Here is a 23,414-nt window from a genome sequence, read left to right on the forward strand (position 1 = left end):
CCATTAATTGCGTCAATTCTGTAAGTGCATCCACCAAAACAATGCATCAGCATAGAAGTGTAACTGCAAATACACACACATGCATGTGGACAGACACACATCTGGACAGATATTCACTGTAAATTAAGGTTTACCCCCAAGTTAGTAAAAATGTGTGATGCATGCAAAGACCATGGCAACCAATAATACAGACACAACACTAGAAACAGTGCACATGCTTACCTGCTGAAAGAGCTGGCATGATGTGATTCCCTCATCACATCCACCTGGAACTGGACCTCCAAATACATGAACGGAGGGTCAGTCCGTGGCAGAGGGAATTGGGACTAGGGTCGTGAAAGGGTGCAGCGTGGAACTCCCATGAGTACAGTCCCCAGATGACACAGGAGCACTGCAACAACATGGGACATTGCATTTCAACAGCCATAGTTCACAATCATGCATACAGCACACATGTGTCAATATTCCATATACCCATTGTTACCTGCACATCCCATCCTATCGACCTCAAGGCAGCCATGGCAGTTGACACCACTGTGGTGCATGGCTGCATGTCCACAACTGCATTTATAATGACTTTGAGAGGGCAAATGCACATCTCAAGGGGAAAGAAACTGTCCACCTTGGAAAGGGCAAAACAAAAACACATGACACCATCCGGGCAAGGTGTATTGAAAAACAACAAAAAAGTGTTCATGCCAAAATCAAGGGGGCCAAACAAAAATTTCAAAAGACCACACCAGTCATGTCCAACAGAATAGAAAAAAGTCCATCCTAGAGGGGGAACGGGGAGGCTGCATGTTCATTTTTTTTTTAAACCTCCATGGGCTCATGACCCTCACGGCAATGGTGGACCAGGAGGCTGGTCTGTGCTGAGACCCCCATCATGCGGTTGAACTGCAGGTAGTTGTGGTGTCGGAGCCCTACCATGCAGTGCCATGGCCTGATCTTCACTGGCCATGGCCAGCTGTGACACACTTGAATGCACCAGCACAGCAAGGGCAGTGAGGTCTCCATGCATGTCCTCAAGGATGGCTGCAGAGTCTGTATGAGCACTGACCCGTGATGCATTGACTTGCTTGGAGAGTGTCTGCCTGAAGGCATCCATCTCCTCATGGATCAGTGTCCTTGGCGCTGACGGTTTGTCATAGATTGCTATCCTCAAGGCCTGCATCTTAAGCCTCAGGGCCTCTCTGTGTGCCTGAGCATCTGCATGCAGGGACCCCAGGAGACACCTAAGATCAGCCCATCAGCTCCTTGATGTTGGCCTCCATGCACAGTGTGTGGGAGCAGCATGAGGACCTCATGACCTGCAGTTGTTCTAACGGGCCTGCTGGTGGGGTCATGGTCTTGGCCATTTTATACATGCCCTCTTAGAGTTTGTCCAACATATTGCCATGTGGGATGGCGGTATTCAACATCTGCTGCGCCCACTCTGTCTCCCCAATCGCACAGGTCCACCATGTATGCGGGACCCACGGGTGCCTGATGCAAGGGACCATCCCCGTTGCCATGGTTCCCCTGTCGTTGGCTGCAGTTCTGCAACAGTCCCTTGGACAGCAGCCCCAGGACCTGATGCCAAGTCATGTGAGGGTGGCTTTGCAGCCATAACCACTGCCGAGGGGGGTGCCACCACTGACTGGCCTTGTGAAGCCAGCTGAACCGCTGCAGACTCATGAGCCACATCGTATCCGCCCATTGGGGCACTCAGCTTCGCCCTCTTTGAGGCATACACATCTGGTTCAGCATCAAAGCCAGCTGAGTCCGAAGAGTCTGCAGCATGACTGAGGATAGTCTGAAGCACCAGTGAATTCTCATGGTGTACACCACGTCCTCCACTGGTGGTCTGACGCTCCACTAACTCTTCTTCCACCTCCTCCTCCTCTGCATATGGTGCATCATCACCTGCACATGGACAGAGAAAGATATATTGGGCCATGTGCAACAAGACACAAATGCACATTTACATAGACAACAAATGGCAGGACATGCAGGCATCAGACATTGTTCATTCACACATTATGAGCTGTAAGCAACGGATTCATGGCATTTGCTGACTGGAGTCCCCCCGCCCCTCTCCCGATCATGTCCATGCCGGCAGTGGACAAATTGGGCATCATTACAAGTAGGGCGCAAAGGGATAACGGGCACCGGTAATGACACCGGTGCCAGTAATCCCTTTGCGCCCTACTACGAGTTCCCTTTGCGGGTCCTTCCTTAACGCCTGCTTTTAGCAGGCGTTAAGGACGGGACCCGCAAAGGGACACCGGGGTCAATAACAGTACCGTAATTTACGGTACCGTTATTGCCGCCTTCCCCCTTCCCATTGAGCCCTATGGGGGCTCAAATGGGAATGGGAAATGGCCCTGGTGAATGGGGAATTACCGGTCCCTCTGACCTCCGAATGGACCAGTAATTACTCCATTCACCAGGCCGGAGTCGGAACGATTTTGGAGGCAGCCATGCCGCAAATAGCAGCGTGGTTACCTCCAAAGTCGGAATGAGGCCCTTTGACATGCAAAAGTGGCATAAAAGCACAATGATGGGCCATGCAGCTGTCATGTCACCACAGATACTAGGGAAAAGTACTGCACATGTGACATTGTAATGCTGAAGGACATCACATGGCAACAGTCAGCCACCCATATACACAGACACCACCACGGTCAACACATGACACACAAATCAGGATTGGGACAGAGAACTGGAGACATTGAGGTCCTGGTGGAAGGTGAGGAAAGGAAAAATGCATTTGAATAGGTTCAGCTGGAAGTGGGTCCGCAAGGCAAGGTCCATGAAGTGAAGAGAGGAGAGAGGATTTGAAGATGACAACAATGTCAATGGACCCACAAGTTGGTGAGGTGAGTGGGCAGATGGCGTGTGGCCAGAGTGTGGGAGGGTAAGAGGGAGCAGGTGTCCCAATGAATAGGCTCTCTGTGTCACTGGCATTAAGGCAGAGATTGGAAGCAGTACACCCTACCTGTATAGCAGATGGCCAGTAATGCATGAGAGTGGATGAGGGGGATGCAGGTAGTGAGGCTTGTTTGAGGGCTGCGTGTCATCTAAATTACAGTGGCATGGTCCTTCCCTGTTGCTCCCAGCTCAAACCATGCTGGTGGGGAGGATGTGTGTGTGTGTTTACCAAATGTGGAGCACATAGAACATATCTTGAGACACAGTATTTGGACATGGTGATGAAGGTCATACAGGGTCCATGAGTGACATGTATGTGCAACAATCAAACCCTACAGCAATGCCTCTGGCTAGGGTGTTCTCATTTGCAATGCAGTTCCTGTATGTGCACATCATTCAACAATCCTGGGTCAAAAGTTCATGACCGTACATGCCCCATGTGGGTCATACAGTGCCTGTCCTGGAACCACAAGAACTAAGACCATAGACATTGGATGGAACTACCCATACACAAAAGGATATGACTAACTGTGTAATTTATCTCATCACGTGCCCATGCGCCCTCAGATATGTGGGGATGACCACCCGACCCATCAGAATAAGGCTAGCGGAGCACCGCTCATGCATACGGACTAAAAAAACCTCAGCAACGATGGTCGAACACTTCTTAAACGAAAAACACAATCCGACAGAATTTCAATGGACCATCATCGAGAAGGTGCAGATCCCAGCAAGAGGAGGGAATATTCAAAACCTGCTATTCAGACGTGAACAACTGTGGATATACAGACTCAAAGCGGATGTCAAAGGCCTGAATGAATCTATGTGTTGGCAAACGCTTGCTACCCTGTAAATGTATTGATTATGTATGTACGTTGGAATGTATTTCTCTCTGTGTCTTTTCATTAGTAGCCTGAAGTAGGCTCAAGTCCAGGGTTTAGTGCTCCGTATATTTAAACTGCTGTAAAGTGCCTTCTGTGTGCCCTATCATCACGATGTTCTCGATATATCTCTACACCTTTTGCAGCGCTTAGTGCTTGCAGTCTCAGAAATGTTTTCCCTTCTGTAGATCCCCTGGCAAAAACTCTAGAAATTAACATCTCTGTGATTTTTTCTATCACTGGGTTCCCCTATTTTGGCAGGCAATTGTCTCCCTTTAGGTCCCTTTAAGAACATATGGGCAATTCTGGATTCGTGTACCTATACCAAGCTCCCATACTGGCCTCCGCCCCGCTTTTTGCAATTCTACCCTCAAATCTACAATCACATAGCTTCACATCAGAGCTACACATGACAGAGCCCATGCCTTAGCTTTTCCTGACAACCGTATGAAACAGTAGTTGTATATCCACACAGTAATGCGTTGATGCTATGTATTGGCCCTACACAAATATGGCCGCCTTTGTTTCCATTGGAATCACGCAATCTGATCCCCTCTTCGCTGACGATTACTCCTTGAACCGAGGTTTACACGTGATCCAACACGTGACCACACAAAAAGGACTACGCTCTCTGTTTAGACAATTCCAAACTCCTGCGTAGTAACTCTGGAGGACAGCTAGACACAACGAGGTGCTTTTGGCAAAAGAAATCCAAAGGTGAGCACCAAGCACATATCGCATTTGAACGCCCTTGTGTTTGTAAGTGTGAACTAATGATCAGTGAGACGATGAAAGCACGGAATAATCTCATATGTTTAAACAGGGCGGCTTTACATTGAATCTGAGTGGGTGCTTCTATAGGGGGCTTTTTGAAGTTCCATTTTAATTTTAATTTTAACTTCAATTTCAGTTGATATTGAAACTTCAAAACGGATTTTGAAAATAGAGTGACCTGCACCGTGTTTAAAGTTTTGAACATTGTAAAAGGGTTTTGGGAGTTTCCTTGATATATGATATGAATCTGAAGGCCAAACTCATTCTCGAGTTGACGTCCTATTGTATAATATTTAGCTAGCACTATTTTAATCCACAAATAATGAATGGTACTTGCCGGCAGGCATGGTAGTTATTCCAGAAATACTTTTCCTGGGAATCTAGAGACTTCGGAATGGGGACTTACTGGGACATTCTGACCTATACGGACCCGGTAAATCCCCATTTCGAAAACCATTCCCCATTCCCATTTGAGCCCCCATAGGGCTCAATGGGAATGGGGAAGGAGCTAATAACGCAATTTGCGGGCCCGTTATTAGCTCCATGGTTCCTTAACGGGTCCCGCTAAGGGCGGCTGGTAAATCCAGCCGGCCGTAGTGGGACCCGCTAAGGGATCTCGGAATGCGGCGGTAGGGGGTTAACGGCACCGGCATCCTTACTGGTGCTGTTAACCCCCTACTGCCATACTCGGAATGACCCCCTATATTTTTTCTCTTTAGGTTCCCAAGGAATGCATGGTAAATCACACGACATCGGAGGAGAAATCCCTAACAACCATGAGTGTGCCCACTTAGGACCATCATACATGGGAGAAACCATCACAAATGGGTAAGACAGAGACATAGTGATGGTCATTCCATTTACTATGGGACCATCAGGAGTTGTTTTTAACAGCGATTCTCTTTGTCTCCTTCCCCTCACCCCATGTCCCGCTCTTTCCATTGTACAGGATGGGCCTCCTATTGGCAATCCAGAATAATTTTGACTAAAAAGAAAATAGATCGCACACCAACCAGTGTTGATCTACCTTATCCCTGATGAAAGTGGCAGAAATATATTTTTTTCCACTGAAAACGGTAGGCTTTGTTTGTACCCTGACCTTGTGAGTATGGACAAGTGAGATCCACAAGCCAGGTCACAAATTGATCCCGTCCCTAACAAATCATAAGGAGGGATCGTGTAATAATTATGAGGAACAGAGCTATAACAAGATAGAGTTCGCGGAACCCCAAAGAATAGGAGTTATCCTTGATCAACCTTGATCCAGCACTCCAGTTTTCTTTAAAACTATTTTTAGTGTTTCGTGTATAGAGATACACACAAATTTTGTTTCTCAACCTAGTATTTCCAGCCGAGAAACATTCCTTTTAAAATCAGTTGCATTCAATGAAAAATTGATGTTTACTTGGAAAGCTATACGAAAAAATCCTCAAGATATAGAATATGTGAGGAAAAGGACAACAGGAAGACTACAATAATGATTGACTTCCAAGAAAAAGCAATATTCAAATAGATTTTACTTGAATCGAGGCTTAAAAACTTAACACCGCAAAGCGGCCTGGTGAGTGAAAATATGAGTCTTGCTAAAAATGACAAAATGAACAGTGTATCATGAAACATATGTGTCTTGCTGAAAATGACATGAAGAAGTATGTGAAGATGGAAGAGGCACATAAATGTGTTGGCTGAGAGAATACATTTTTCATTGAAACGACCACACCTCAAAATGCCTGGCATCATGAGAAATAAAAAGCACAAGGCCCACTTTTCAACACAGAAACTGACATAATTTTAAATATAAATGCACATGTACAATGTACAGCAGGGTTTAATTTATCTAGCCCCATTAATAAACTACTGATGTACAAAAAGAAAGACACAAGCCCTCATTACCTGTCCGGAAGAAACTGTGCCGGAAAAACCGGCAGGTAGCCACCAGACCCGTAATGATTTACCTGTGCCTGACTTGCCGGAATAACTGGGGCATTACAGCCCTGGTGGTCCCGTAAATCAGGCGCCGGTAAAATGTTGATCCTCATTCCTATGGAGTCCCATAGGACTCCATAGGAATGGGGACCACAGAAGCACCGGCACCGTTAATAACTCAGTGAAAGTGTGCTGGCGGGTGCCCTTCTGCCCTCCAGGGTCAGAACTGGCAGGCGGAACGGCACCCGCCAGCAGACTTGTACTTTGCTGGTCCAGAAACCATTGTTTCCGGACCGGCAAACTTGTTATGAGATCCACTGTTTCAAAAGGGCTTTGCATGTACTTAGAAGGCCAAGAAAAAAATAAAGAAGTTTAGATTACCTGAAAAGCAGGGATGTCTAACACTGAAACTGCAATGTGCATGTGTATTTTGCAAAAAGGAAAAATATTGTAAAGAATTGACATATTAGGATGATAAAATGAACAATGATGGTGAGATGCAGGTTATTGCTTCACCTGAAAAAAACATGTAACCAAGTTAAAAGGCAATTTTCTTGTAAATTCACATGTTAATCTCTTTTTTGCACAAGACATACAAATGCTTCTAGTTACTGGGCAGAATTTGCAAGGTTCTTCCCCCATGGCAGATCTGGTGGGCTCCTTATCTGGAAGACAGATCTCTTTGAGGCTCTTGCATGCTAGGTATATATACGACGGCTAGCTTCACACAGGGCCAGTGTTGGTGGGTGAAATATATTTTTTAAGTAAACTATTAGATAAGAATTATGGTCAAGTCAACATTACAAGGGCAAGATGGAAAATGCCATAATGACCTCATGATGTCGGAGACCACCTGGTGACAGAGATACCATTTCTGGAGGATCCGTTAGCTCAGCTTTCTGACTCTCCTGAGTGATTGATTTTTTTTTTTTATATTTCAGGCTAAACCAACATTAATCCCAGAGCTTCCAGATGCCCTGAACCATGTGTTTTCATGGAAATTAGACCAGGAAACAAAACGAAACAGCAAATATATGTACAAATATGTGGTCATTGACTTACATTACAGATGTCTTTTTATTCAGACCGTAATACTTACAGATTTGTATCAATGTGACTTTCATTCTATTAGTGTGATTAGTTAAATTGAAAAAGGTGTTCCTAGCTTCCCAGCAAATGTCCTGAATTTGACAGTAGGGGAGCTGATGATTTATTAAATTATATATCTGAGTAAGAGGTTCACATTCCCAACTATTTAAGTTTTTTTTTAATGAATGGTGAAAATCCAAAGAGTGTGTCCGTGCAGTAACGTGCCAAAAGGAAAGTAACCTCCACTGATTCGTCATGAGTAGAAGAACATTAATATCTATGTACTTTGGCATTCATAAGTAAGTTACTAAACTTTACCTCATAGGGACATTTGGAGAGCAAAAATCATGAAAAATATTGTAAATCATAGACGGTGTGTACTTTTCCACTTCACTTGGGGGACTCCACGGGCCTATCATGGCAAACAGGGGTTGTCTCATTCGTGGAGGAAGAGAGGATAATGCGCCAATGAAAAAGTTAGCACTAATAAACTGACGTCCCCTAACTGTAGTAATTTGAGGTGTGACGTATACATTAAAAAGCACTTGCTCTATGCAAAAGGGAAGAAAAAGGGGAAGACAAGAATAGACAGAGACAGAGAAAAAGGAGAGCTGCTAAACATCTTTAAGCAGAATTGCCCTTATACCACATGGGGTATCCTAAGACAGCTGCCTGATACCTTGTTTGGAGCGGACTTAACATTGAAAGACCATACACTTTGTGAGAGAGAAACTGGGGAAGCCCACAGCTGACTGGGCCCTGATTCTCACGGAGAGCCAACTGAGGGATGGATGCTGGGACTATCTTTGACAGCAGCCTATGACCAGACCCGAGCTGATTCCCCCAAGGAGCTGGCTGTCTTTCCCGAGTGCCCCAAAACAGAGGTCTCATGTAAGTAGAATTGATCCGTTTCAAAAGAAGTTTGTGGAGGATCTGCCCCCCTTAATGTTTTCCCTTCATATTGGGTGGGGCAAATTGTGTAGACTCCTAACATATTTGACTGAATATTAATTCAATTAACTCCCAGATTGATGAAATGGGGGGGGGTGTTGGAGGAGTTTGAAACCCCCAACCTCTTTCCTAGTGGAAGTTAAGTTATAGTCGTATATAATAATTGGGGTGTCTTTGCCACAAAATGAACTGAATAATTGTCACCATTCCCAAACCGTGTCTTTAAAACAAAAAGGTAGTTGTCACCATTCCCAAACCTTGCCTTTAAAACAAAAAGGTCCTTGCCCCTAAAACGAAACCCCTAACTGGTACCCTTTCCCAAAACTTGCTTTTAAACAAAAGCTGTGCTTATCCTAAAATCAAAATCCCAATTGTCACCAATCCTTAACCCTTGTATTTAAACAAAGGGGTGCCTTTGGCTCCAAACAAAATTACTAACTTTCCACACCCCTGGATCTGGCCCTTAAACAGAGTGGTGCTGCATATCACTGAAGCATGGTTTTTGGGTGTTGGGTGAGAAGTGCTTTGCAAAGTAAAACTAGTGTAATTTCCTTTGCAAAATATGCACTCTTTCCTGAGAGTGATTAAGTGACCCTGGTAGCAGAACGATTTTGCATTGCTTTAGAGTGAAAAGGAAACAGGGTGCTATTTGCAACATGTATTTTCACAAACATGTGTTTTCAAAATGGCAAGCATTTTAAAGCGTGCAGGAAATTAAACAAAGGACGACATGTGCAATGTTTAATGTGTTCTCCAGTCAAAACTCTGTATTGTTTTCACTCTAAGTTTTTCAAGTAATATTTGCCTGTTTATCATGAAAAGGAAAGTTCACTGCATGTTGAAGTCTTGTTTTTTTTCCTTTATTTGTTTTAGTTATTAAAACAATAAAACATTTCAAATATAAGTCTGAACGATTGAAATACAATTCTTCAACAACAATACAATTCTTAAAACGTTTAAAGGAAGTTCCAATTAAAACAGAACACTTCATCACTTAATTCGTGGAAAGAATCCATCTCTCATAATTACTAACATAAAACCATTTTTAAGAATCCTAGGCATCTTGAGAAATCATAGTGGTTAATCAACATTTAATATTCAACATACCAAACCTCCAAAATCCCCTAAGTTTTCAAGACAAGCAGTTTCGGCTTCACAACTTAAAACAATTCCATACTATTCACATTCATATTAAACAAAATAAAAACAAATCCTTTCCTTGTTCCTTCTCATTTCTCTTTAGTGCACGATTGAAATGGCATCATATAGAGACCACCCACTAAGCAATACCAATTATTCAATTCAGAGTATCTGCAATAACATGTAAGTACCCCAGTCTTGAACCATTAGAGTACCATATGCACAACACAATACAGAACATGTTCACTTTATAATTTGGGACCTAGCCTGGTGGAATCGGGACTTACCCCAAATAGATCCTCATTACGGATCCTGTCATCTAATATTGGATCTTAACATAATTAGTGTGCATACCTCAGATAAATATCAGATCAGTGCCAACTTCAATGCCACTGAATTACCGTGGAGCATATTCCACCAAATTGTATCGGAAAGACTCTCTCAGTGTTATAAACAAATTTACCAAAGCTACTCAGACTTTTCACTCTGAGTGATTCGCATTCCAATACCAAATGTTTCAGTGTTTCCTTGTCTTTAGAACTCTTGGAGAAATTTCAGGGCACATGTTCCCCCTCAACCCGACAGGGTTCCTGAACTCAATTGGTTCTCCTGTTAACAGTACGTGAAAATTGAAATCTCATGTATACATTTCTCCAGTCTGGATCAGGAAATCACACTAGGTATGATTCTGTAATCCCCAAGGGCTTCCAGTTCGACACCAGTTGATAATAAAGTGCCAGGTTTTTTACATGTTCCATAGCGCATGCCCAATCCATATTTTGTAATAAATGCTTCACCCGTACTGGGTTTCTCAACAGATCATCTAAAGATACTCCTATTTTACCCATGACCATTGTACAGCTTTCCTACAAGGATGACAGCAACTGAGAGATTGAGTTTCTGGCTTTTAATTTAGTCCCTAATTTGAAATATAAACTTTGTCCCATTTCCAGAATTAAATTCCTATATAGGGAAAGGCTCCTCCATTCCACCAGGCTGGTTACAGATTGTAGCCCCATTTCATATCTTATGGCCTCCAGTGGGATACACTTAGGTAAGCAAAACATCAGTGCTCTCCATATTTTTGCTTGAATATTACAAAGATCCACTTGTATCCTTATAGGAGCTAGTTCCAGGCCATAACATAACTTAGGTATAACCTTTAATTTGTAGAAGCGTAGTAATGGGAGCAGAGAGAACTTACAAAATGTATGATGTACTTTTTTCATTTGGACTATCATAAAGCCAGTTCATTCTAGTGCACAATTCCAATATTGTCTATGTCTTAAGCAGCCGAATAATGGAAAGCCCAGATACTGCAGTGACCTCCTTATTGCCAATTTATGTTTATTTAGGAACCAACTAAGTAGCGGCGCAGCGGCGGCTTTTTCCGGTTACTCAAACGCATGATGACAGATTTCTTTTTGTTCACGATCAAGCCATTCCTGGTCAAATAATTGGCAAAAGCTTTTACTTTACGCTGCAGCCCTATTAGTGTACTATCTATTAATTGAGTCACTGGAGTTCACACACCAATTGATATTCAGACACTCTATTTTCAGCAATATCAAGGAAGCAGCATCTAGTATTTTTCTAGCGTCCAATACATATAAATTAAAAAGTGTGGGGGTGAATATACATCCTTGACGGAGACCATTCCCCGTTTTGATCTGGTGAGAGAGTTGGCCTTCACTGTTCAAACGTATCTGCACAAGTGATCCCTCTTGAACTTGTATTAATATACCCAAAGCTCCCCTAGGGAATACCCCAGGAGAGAAGTTTGGACCATAGCAGTGCTCGATCAACCAGATCAATAGCGGGAGATAGATCCATCGCTGCCATGTATATAGGCCCTGCCTCTTGTATCCAGGCATTTTCTTGAAAACAAAGTCACTACAAGGCCCCTTATCTGTGTCCCCATCACCTTTCGAAAGTCAAACTGTCTGTTCGACAGGTTTGAATTAGTATCTGACCTTTCCACCACTTTCTTCAAAACCAGACCTGAGAAAATCTTGGAGTCTGCATCCATTAGGGTGATTGGACGATAATTGGTCGGGAGACTCCTGTCTCCTTTCTTATGTATTGGGATAATATACGATAGGTGCCATGATATCGGAATCTGTCTGATTAAAATGATGTCCGTGAACAACATCATCAATGCCTTTGCCCAGATCTCTGCCTTAAAGATGACATTTGCTAGACCACTTGGACCGGCGGCTTGTGAAGAGCTTGAGTTTTGGATTTGCCCTGTGATATCTGATATCGTAAAATTACAAACCTAAGCTTGAATCCTTAACACAGCTATTTCTGCCAGCGTTGGACATTTTTCTGCATATAGGGCACCAAAATGCCCTACCCATGTGCAGAAACTTGAGAAGATTCAATATTATTTATCAAGTGCCATCTTTCAGAGCAATTAACATGGCTTCATTGTCCGATTGCAGTATATGAGTCTTATGGCCCTTCAACCAATTTTCAATTGCTGTTTTAGACAATGTATTCCCGGCATCTTCAATTCCCATGTTGCAGTACTATTCAACAAACCTTGTACCTCCTTTCTAGAGAGATTTTTCCGAGATTTGACCAGCTGGTCAATCTATCGAAACTGCAAGCACTGGCATTCCATCAACGTGCAGGTTGTATGTGATGCCAAGGGAATCATCACCTCAGTATATGCCAACTATCCGGGGTCCAGCCATGATAGTTTCATATTTCGAATGTCACCCCTAAACGGGACCTGGAAGCTGGGCGGCATGGCGACACATGGCTAATTGGTGAGTATAAATGCCTCTGCACATGCATGCATGTCAGACACTGAGAAATGGGAAAACCCCACTAATGACAACCATTATCACCTCCCCAGGGGACAGTGCCTACCCTCTGAGCACCTACATGATGACGCCAATACAGAACCCCACCACACCACCCGACGTAAGATATAACACAGCCCATATTGCAACCCGGGGCATAGTGGAGCACACATTCGGAGTGCCGAAGTCACGCTTTCGCTCCCTTGACCGCTCTGGTGGGCAGCTGCTATAGGCGCCCCCAGTAGTGTGCAGGATCATAGTGGCAGCATGTGTCCTGCACAATGTTGCAACCCGGCGGGGTGTGCCGGTGGACATGGTGGTGCCCCTACATCCCCAACCACATGCACGGCCGCTGAGCATGGGAGGTGAAAGGGCATGTGGTGAGGCAGCCCGTACCCAGCTTGTGGCAAATTTCTTCACCTAAAATCCCACCCCTACGGAGTGCACACAGGCCTGGCAGCTGACAATTTATGATGATGACAAAAGGGACAGTCAACTGTCACAACCATACCACCCTGAGATTGTTTACCTGGAAGTGCTACATTGTGTGCATCCCTAGCTACTTAAACACACCCAATGCTGCGTCAGTAAAAGGCACACATTCAGCAGCATGAAGGACTACCCCCTTGCAAAACACTACAAACAAATAGTGGCATGTCACCCAACCCCTCCCTAACCCCATCTCAGCTACCCAACACACCATGGCATGGCATGCAATGTGAAAGCAAACAAATGAATGCACATCACATGACACAAGTGTCACAAAGTGCACCGTCCCAAATGGAAACAGGCCACAGACAATTGCCTCTCACCAATGAAAAAAAAACAGCACATATTAACAAATATTTACCAGCAAGACAAAACATCAGTAGAGGATCCAACAGTGGCAATGTATGACAGTAAAAAATTAAAGTAGTGCAAGTGTCACAACCTGACTAAGGTAGAACATCCACCCCTTCCAACTGCAGAGTGTTGCTGGTAGGCAAATGTGGCAGTGTAATGCATACAACATGAACTGCATCTGCAAAGGAGACAGGCAAGTTAAGACATGAAGAAGCTACGTATATATGCAAAAAGTCCTGTATGTAAAACCATATACAAATCCACCACGCAGTGGAGAAATGAACAAAAATCCCCTCTAGGGATGTGCACACAGTTTGTACTACAGACTACCCACACAACTTATGGGAGCCCAATGCCTCTGTGTAAGTTACTGTCACTTGGTCACACCCTTTGCGAGCCCATGGAAAGGGGAAGCAGAAGGGGTGTTGTGTCAGGAACCCAAGTTTCTAACCCAAAGACAGGCCAAGCCTGCATGTGCCCAGTTGGAATACACAGTGTATGCCTACGGGAGGCACACAAAGCAACACACTGTAAAATGAATTCACAATCTGAAAGAAAATGGTTATGAACAAAAAAGTAAATGCAAATCAAATATAGAAAAAGAAAAAGTAAATGTAAAGTAGAAGAAAAGAATTAAATAATAAAGTAAAAATCAGAAGTATAACCAAATAAAAATATATGTATGAAAATCAAAATAACAAATCACAAATTAAAATAAAATGAAAATAATAAATAGAAAAAAAAGAAAAAATAAAGATAACAAATGAATTAAATACTAATTTCATTTAGCAAATCGGAATGAAATGCGAAAAAAACAAAGAAAAATGCCCATGTTTCAACCAGAGAGGGGTAAGGGAGGAGGCCACCCAGGAGGGATGAGGTACAGGGTGCACCCCAACACCCACATGTGTGGATGTTGAGAAAAAAAAACCTCCATGGGCTCATGTCCTGCACGGCAACCCTACAGTGGGAGAACTGCCATCGCTGTCATCACCCTCTGGTGGTACATCAGAAGGTGGGCGTGATATGGGAGGCAGACCACGCAAAGCCCTGGCATGCTCCTCCATGGCAGCAACCATGCAGGTCTGAAAGGTTTGGTTCTGCAGGATGATTGTACGGAGATCCCCATGCAGCACCTCACAGGTAGCACGCATTTCTTCCTGCAAGGCCTCGCGTGATGCCCGGATATCCTCATGGGTTGCCTGGAGCTCAGCTGAGAGTGTGCTTGTTAGCTGCTCCAGCTGCTGTTCTGACCTTGTACTCCGGGACACCTCAAGTGCACCCAGAGTATCTCTGAGGGACGTGTGTTCTAATCTCAGGGCATCCCTGTGGGCCTGTGACTCTGCAGATATGGCTGTGCGCATAGTCTCCAGTCCAGCCCGTCGGTCCCTTTTGGACGCCAACATGTCCTCCCTGTGTGAGTGGCACATGGACTCTGTTGCCTGCTGCTGGAGCTCCACCTGCCTTTCAGGGGGGAGAATGGAAGTGGCCACCCTATCCACGGCCTGAGCCATCATCTCACACGATGCCCCCTGTTGTGCTGCTATAGTGTACATGGAGTTCTCCCACACAGTATTGCCTGTGGCGTACGGCCACCGCGTTGGCGGGCACCATACCTGTTTGGGGCAAGGTGGTGTGCACCTTGCTGTGCTGGCACCGCCTGAGGCTGCAGGACTGCATTCCTCCTTTGATCTGCTGACCCAGGAACAGGAGCAAATGTTGTGGAGTGTGTCCCTGCATCTGTAACCGCCACAGGTGGACTTTCCAACACTGAATGACCCATAGAGGGGTCTACCCCCAGTGCAGGTGGGTTGGATAGAACAGCATCCCTGCCAGAAACACTAACCTGCGACGGGACATATGTCTCAATGTCAGATTCAGCACCTGATTCATAGAGGTCTCCGGAGGTGTACCCAGAGACACCCGTGGACAGTATGGTCTGTAGGTGTAATGGGTTTTCACCCACCACCACCGCACGTCCTCCACTGGTGCCTGGTTGTGGCTGTGAGTACTCCTGCCTCTGCGCCATCTCCTCCTCCTCAATAGCATCTAGTGCCTCATCACCTGCAAAAACATAAAAGAAAACTAATGAAAACAGGCATGAGCATCATAGCCCACACACATAGGCATGACGAGGTAGACATCAAGTACATAAATGACACATGTCACACATGACAATAACTCCGGCATGCATGCACTGGCAATGAGTTTGAAGGGGAGGCAAAAAGCAGACACTGAGGACTACAAGATGGAAAAGCAACACATGTGTTGCATGCTGGATAGCACCGGCATCACACACTAGCCTGTGAGTGGCATGGACAATCCACACACATGACACATTCCAGCACACAGATGGCACATAGCATAGCCATGGCAGATTTGACAAGGACACCCAGATGGTAGCAAATCAGTACTGTCACCCATCCATGTGAGATGGACATCATGAAATAGAACATGCAAAATAGTGTGACAAAACATGCATGTGCCACACGCTGCAACAAAGCCAGTGTTCACTAATGCAGTGATGGCAGGCACACGGATACATCAATGGTTGGTCACTTCGGCATGACAGAAGACAATTGTCATGTTGAACTTTCAAAGAGGGCCCCAAAGTGATTGTGTGCAGGCCATGTGTAGGTGCACATTACTCAATCAGCCTGATTGATTAAATCATTCCCATAATAAGGAAACATATGTGACCCATTGTGGGGTGTAATCTATGTCTGAAGTATGTTACATTTGGGGCAGAAGGGTACAAAAATGTGTGGTAAACATGCAAAGGATTTCATCAATCAGGCAGAATGAACAGGAAAACAATATGAACATGTTGTAGCAAGATGGCAGTTGAAGGGCAAGTGCAGTAATCAGGTGCAAATTGTCAACTGCGGTCAGAAGGGATACTTGAAAACCCAAACTCAAGGCTGGGGTATGGTTTGGAGGCACCAAATGGGTGTCCCATAGCAGTCATGACTACACAGCCTCACCTGGCACTCAATCAGAACACATCAACCAAGCAACATGCACATGGTTTGTACACACATACATGGCCACTCACCGGACATTGCCTCAAGATCTGGTTGGTCTCCCGCGCCTTGGATCTGATCCTCTGTGATGAAGCCTCCAGTGATAGACTCATGTTCTGTGAGTACTTCCTCCTCTGGTGGAGACCCACTGCCAGTCACCAGAGTAGAGGCATGATTGGAAGCCAGCTTGTTCTTTGCTCTGCGTTTGAGGTCATTCCACCGCTTAGAGCAATCATCAGCTGTGCGCCTGACAAATCCAAGGGCACTAATCTGGTCTGCGATGCACTGCCAGTGGGCTCTACATTGAGCAGTCATAGTCTTGCACCCTGCAGTCACCAGCATTTTGCGGCCATGGGCCGACACGTAGCCCACAAGTGCGTCTAGTTCGACATCATTGAAACTACGCTTCCTTGACGTGCCGGAGGGGGGAGCTGTGTCTGGGGTCCTAGCCTGTACCCCAAGAGCATCCTTCTTCCTCTTGGGAGGTGGTGCGGACCCTGAGTGGCTTACACCACTCTGGTTGGTAGGGGCTGAAGCGCAGGTGGACTGGGCACTGGAAGTAGCCAAAGGCATGATGACCAAATGTCTCACTGCAGGCATTGGCTGCTGGGTGATGTTGGCAGGACCAACCTCAGTGTGATAGACTTGGACCAACACTGTCCCGGCTGGGAGACTCGGAGCTCGGGTGGATTGAGCTGCAGCTGCCCCTGCAGCCTCCTCACCCTGGCTACTTGGGCCAGCAGATGTCATTGCTGCCCCAGATCCATGGGGCCTGGTGACAGCAACTTTCACCGCCACACGTGGCTTTGATTTGGTGACACAGAAGTCAGCCTGGGAGTCATCCTGTGCTGGTTTCGGTTAACAATATGGGCCGGGTTAACAAAGCCTGAGCTGGGATGGTGTCAGCTGCATCTCCCCGACCCATTGGGGGGGCATAGGTGTCCCTGATTGGTCCTTCACACACTGGCCTCTTGGGCCACCCTGCGCATCCTGGCCACGTCCCCTACCGCACCCACCTCTTGGAGGTCGGCCACCTTTGCCTCCTTTACCGCTTGGTCACCTCCCAACCATGGCACTGATGTTCTTGTGCAAAGGGGAGGTGCAGTAAACTATTGTCCTGGGCAATTGGGGTGAAAGGGGCAGAGTACTAGATGGAATACGTACCCTAGTGCTCTAGCAAGGCTGCCTGTGACACCTGGGGGAAGGTGACGGGTCACACAATACTCAGGCACCCCGAAAACAAAATTTAACGTTCACGCGACACCTGGTAGCCCACGTGCGTGGGATAAAGAACCCGCACTACGCAGTGGCACCCAGCGTACGCGTGGTACACACTGGCAACAATGACCTCTGAATGGGTACGCGACACACGGGGGCAACCACAGTTGAAAAATACATGCGCGACTCACCGTCTGCCTGGAAAAAGAACGTGAAAAAGACGCTGGTGTGTGCATTGGCAACACCCCCGCCAAAAGAAGAGTTGAACGCTGTCTGAGTATACAAGGAGTACGAACTGGAACCGTTGTGAAGTAATCGCATGTGAACTGACAAGAAGTACAAGAATCACCCGCTCGCTCTCCACAAAAAGCATGTACAAGAAAATGGTGTCCTACGCGTACCTTTTAACCCAGCCCACATGTGCGACGTCACTTATGTGCATACGCGCTAAGGGCCTTTCCTCCAATTACACGCAGTGACACCCGGACGTGCAGTTTTTGCATGTGTACAATCAACATGCACCTGTGTGGAGGGAAACGCCCGCGTGCGTTGCATCACAAACTCACTTACGCGCTAAGGGCCTTTCCTCGAATTACACGCTGACGTGCAGTTATTTCACGTGCCAAATCATTCCGTATCAAGCTGTCCATGCGACAACACACGGAAGACCACGCTCCTGCCCAGAAGTCCATTTTCCTGTCCCTCAGAGCCCTGAACACGCTCCCACCTGCCATCTGCTGCTGCCTGCCTGCCTGCTGGCCACGTACCCTGCTGTTTGGTGCCTGCACGTCAGCCATCTGCAGAGGTCCAGTTGCTGTGACCACCCCTGCTGTAACAGAAGACTCCCGACTGGCATTCCATTTCTCCAGAGCCCAGCCCCAGGACCCAGTTGCCCATCCACACCTGCCCCCAGCAGAGAGGCAGAGGGCTGCCAGGTTCAGTGCCAATGAAGTTGGCATCCTGGTGGGGCAAGTCCTGGGCATTATGATGCCCTCTTTGGAAGTTCACGCGCAGACAATGAAGGACCAAACAGGATCTGGAAGGACATTGTGGCTGCCATCAACGTGGAGGGGGTGGCAGCCCGTGACATGCAACACATCCAGAAGCGCTAGGAGGACTTCAGGTCCAGGACCCTCAGCAAGGCCCGATGCCTCTTGAAGGCAAAGCATGCAGAGGGATGCCGGGTCTGCCTTACCAACATCCAGATGAGGGTCCTGGAATGCATACACCCAGCGCTCCACCTCCAGATCCTTCAGAGGCAGATCCGTCCGGAGTCGAGCGGTAGGTGTCCATGCGTACTGATTGGACACTGTGCATGTTGAGGTGTGGCAGGAGTGTGCAGGTTGCACATATGTCTTGGAAGGGCCATGTATGGATGTGTATGTACAGGGACATGAGCCTGTCGCATGCGAGTCCAGTCATGTGTGAGGCACATCAATGGTGTATGTGTTCAAATGCATGGTGCCCAAATGCATGTGTCGGTGCACACATGTGTATAATTATGTGTATGTACTGTGCCATGGTTGTGGTGTGACACATGGATGCTGGTTCCACCTTCATGCATGTGCAGAATGTACATGTGCATGTGTGTGTATTTGACATGTGTGCCACTGTGATACACCTTGGATGCATGTGACACTGACATGTAGGAGGCTGATTGGCAGATGTGACATGGATGCCGATGATTTAACTGCAACAGGTGGTGGAGATGTACAGATGCATGTATGTCTGGTGGCATGTGTGCATGTGTTTGGCACTCCCTGTGTTGCATGTGACGTCAGGCTAACGTTCGGATGCTCATACTGTTGTATGTGTATGGATGGTGCTGCCTGCTGCAACATTCCTGTTAATTTGCACATGTGTGTAGGTTCAAATGATAGGTGCGTTGGGGATTGTGATGACATGTGTGAAGTTTGACACTGCCACTCATGTGCAACTGTCATGTGTGTATCAGACCATTGTACAGTGCCCTGATGGCTGTGTTCTGTCTCTCCCTGTCTGCAGCGTCAACTGATGAAGAGGGCGGAGACGGTGCTGTGGAGCACAGCTGCAGGGATCCCACCACCAGCCAGAGACGCAAGGCCCAGCTCCCCTCCCAGATTGTCATCTCGTCGGGGAGTGAGGGGTCTGGTGCTGCATCCGCGGCCGCAGCTGCCGAGGGTAGGTCCAAGAGGCGGAGGTCGGAGGTGGACTCCTCGGCAGCAGAAGGGGCAGCTGAGACCCCACAGGGGCCTATGGAGGAAGATGGCACCGAGTCATCCAGGTTGGTGGAGGGTTTGGTTGAGGAGGAGGCTGTGGAAGGGCCACACACAGGGTCTGGAGGGGGGATTCCACTGGTGCTAGTGGTGCAGTCCATGGGCAGGGACAGGAGGCAGCACAGGCGGCCACGGAGGTACCTGTGTATAATCCTGTCCCTGATCCTGTGACTGCATCATCCCGCACCAGCAGGGATGCGTTCGTCCAGACCCATTTTCAGGGAGGGGATCCGCTAACAACAACTGGCCTTCCTCTCCCTGTGGACGTGGCAATCCGGGACCGTGTTGAGCCTGTCCTGGCTGGGGTGGCGTTGCGTCAACTTGGCATCCGGGATAACGTGCAGGGTTGGCTAGGAGGGATCACCGGTGCTGGGTTCCTCCGTGTGCTGGGCCTTATGCCGACCCCCTCCTCAACTGAACCCCCTATGCACCAGTCGTCCTCCGTGCCATCTTCCGGCCCAAGTATCACCTGGGCACCCTGTGGAGCTGCCTCTGACCCAGCGGCCAGGCTGGTGGAGGACACATCCCTGCCACAGTCAGGAGTCAGAGGTCCAGCAGGGGTGGCCACCCCAACAACTGGACCCCAGCAGGAGGAGGACGTGCAGGCATCAACAGGCAGGGCACATGCACGGCAGCAGCAGGCTCAAGGTGGGAGTGATGATGGCTCGGGGCCATCAACATCAGAGGGGCAAGCATTGGCCGGAGGGCAGGAGGACCCTGGAGTGTCTTCCGTGTGCCAGCGGTTGGGCCAGCAAATAGATGCAGAGTGGCAGCGGGCGGAAGAGGCACGGCTCACTATGGTCAGGGCAGAGAACTCCATGCGCAGGGTGCTGAGGCAGGCTGACTGCCTCGAGGAAATTCACAGGGAGTTGGAGGTGGACATGGCATTATCCCTGCAAGACCGCAGGGCCAGGGAACAGGCTCACCTCCAGGACGTTGAACAGGAGTTCGATGATGCCCTGGCCTGGGAAATCAACAAGTGAGCCGTAGGACTTGCCCGCCGCCATTGTACATAGTTCATTAGTGTTAGGTTTCCTTTATATTTTTCTTTCATTTGGGGCGCATGGACTATGCCCCACCTTTTTGTATATAGTTATTTATTAGGTAGGGTTTTTTGTAGGTTTCCTTTGGATTGTTGGGCTCATTGGCCCTGGATTTTTACATTGTATATAGTTCAGGACTTGATTAGACTTCATTGATTTTTTTTTCCCATGGAGCAATGGTTTTCTATTTTTTTACCTTTGGATTTGGTTTAATGGACGAACCCTTTGGAGCCATTTTCATTTGGATTTATTTGGATTCAGCACTCTTATATTTTTCATTCATTTTGGACATCCAGCCTTTTGTTTATTATTTTTCTTCTTGTGTGATTTTTTTTCATTCCATTGATTTTGTATTTAATACATTTTGATTTCATACTTCATTTGTGTGGTATTCTCTCATTGTCATGATGTGGCTTTTCTCATTCACTTGCTCCCATTGTGTGTGTCTGACGGACGTGTATTGATGTGCATACTTGTCATTTGGGATGTATCATGACATGGGGATTTCAATGTGGAGTGGATGGAATACTTGGTTCAGTGTTTGGACTGGGGTGGCGTGGGGTGGGATTTGGGTGGCCATAAGGGCCATGAGTGTGGATCATGATGACGTGTTGGGGGGACATGAGTTGGGGCCTGCTGGCAGGTGCCCGTCACTGCTGGGTGGGTGGGGGTGCAGGGGGACATGAGTCGGGCCTGACAGCAGGTGCCCGTCACTGCTGGGTGGGTGGGGTGCAGGGGGACATGAATCGGGGCCTGCTGGCAGGTGCCCGTCACTGCTGGGTGGGTGGGCTGCAGGGGGACATGAGTCGGGGCCTGCTGGCAGGTGCCCGTCACTGCTGGGTGGGTGGAGGTGCAGGGGGACATAAGTCAGGGCCTGCTGGCAGGTGCCCGTCACTGCTGGGTAGGTGGGGGTGCAGGGGGACATGAGTCAGGGCCTGCTGGCAGGTGCCCATCACTGCTGGGTGGGTGGGGGTGTAGGGGGCATGAGTCTGGGCCTGCTGACAGGTGCCCGTCACTGCTGGGTGGGTGGGGGTGCAGGGGAACATGAGTCGGGGCCTGCTGGCAGGTGCCCGTCACTGGGGGTGGGTGGATGGGTGGGGGGACATGAGTCGGGGCCTGCTGGCAGTTGCCCATCACTGGGGTGGGTGGATAGGTGGGGGGACATGAGTCGGGGCCTGCTGGCAGGTGCCCGTCACTGGGGGTGTGGGGACATGATTCGGGGCTCACAAGGGTGCTCACAAGTGCATGGTGCCATGTGGGCTGCCTGCAGGGCATGTTGAGGGTTGTAGGGTAGTCCCATGTGGTGTGGGCTGCCTGCAGGGCATGGGGATGGGGGAAAACGCAACCCCCAGGATGTCCCACGATGCCGAATAGCATGTGAAACTCTCCGCGTACACCCCAAATACACGTACCCCGCTCTCGCCTGGAGTATCGCGTGTGAAACTTCCCGCGTACCCCCCAAATACACATACCCTGCTCTCGCCTAGAGTATCACGTGTGAAAGTTCCGGCATATCCCCCAAATACACGTACCCCACTCTCGCCCAAGGCCTATCGCGTGTGAAACTCCCAGCGCACCCCCCAAAGAAACGTACCCCACTCGCACAAGGCCTATTGTGTGTGATACTCCCCGCGCACCCCCGAAATACACGTACCCCGCTCTCGCCTGGAGTATCGCATGTGAATCTTCCTGCGTATCCCCCAAATACACGTACCCCGCCTGCACAAGGCTTATCGCGTGTGAAACTTCCCACGTATCCCCCAATTACACGTACCCCGCTCTCGCCTGGAGTATCGCGTGTGAAACTTCCCGCGTACCCCCCAAATGCACATACCCCGCTCTTGCCTGGAGTATTGCATGTGAAAGTTCCCAGGTATCCCCCAAATACATGTACCCCGCTCTCGCCCAAGGCCTACCGCGTGTGAAACTCCCCGCGCACCCACCAAATACACGTACCCTGCTCGCACAAGGCCTATCGCGTGTGATTCTCCCTGCGCACACCCGAAATACACGCAGGCACCCCATCCACCCTGGGCATGCCCCACAGGCAGCCCACTCACCCTCCCCATGCACCGCAGGCAGCCCATCCACCCTGGGCATGCCCCACAGCCAGCCCACGCCACAGGGGGGTGCTTTTTCTTTGCAATTTAACTGGCGCGTGCGGGTACGTGTATTCCAAGGGGTGCGTCAGTACATTTTCACGCTTTTGGGTGCCGTAAGTGGGGTGCACGTAGTATTTTCACGTGATTACATTGTACCGGCCCTGTAAACTGGTGCACGGTTAGCACGGCCCTTTGCGCTGCATTGGGGATTTCAATACCTTTTCCTTGCGCAAGGGGCGTTCTTGGGGGCGTAACTGGCGCTGCAGGATGTTCTTTGCGCCAGCGCTCAAAATGGCTTGGTAATTCCATTAATACGCGGTACTCCACAATGCTGTTTAGCGCACATGGCTGGCGCACACTGGCGCATGCTCCCTCTCTGCACTGCTCGCGTGTGCTGCCTCTGCGCTGAAATCTATGAATTACCCCCTTTGTATGTGTAAATAGAA

The sequence above is a fragment of the Ambystoma mexicanum genome, chromosome 12, assembly GCF_040938575.1.
Source record: "Ambystoma mexicanum isolate Mex_15411 chromosome 12, UKY_AmexF1_1, whole genome shotgun sequence".
NCBI lineage: Eukaryota > Metazoa > Chordata > Amphibia > Caudata > Ambystomatidae > Ambystoma > Ambystoma mexicanum.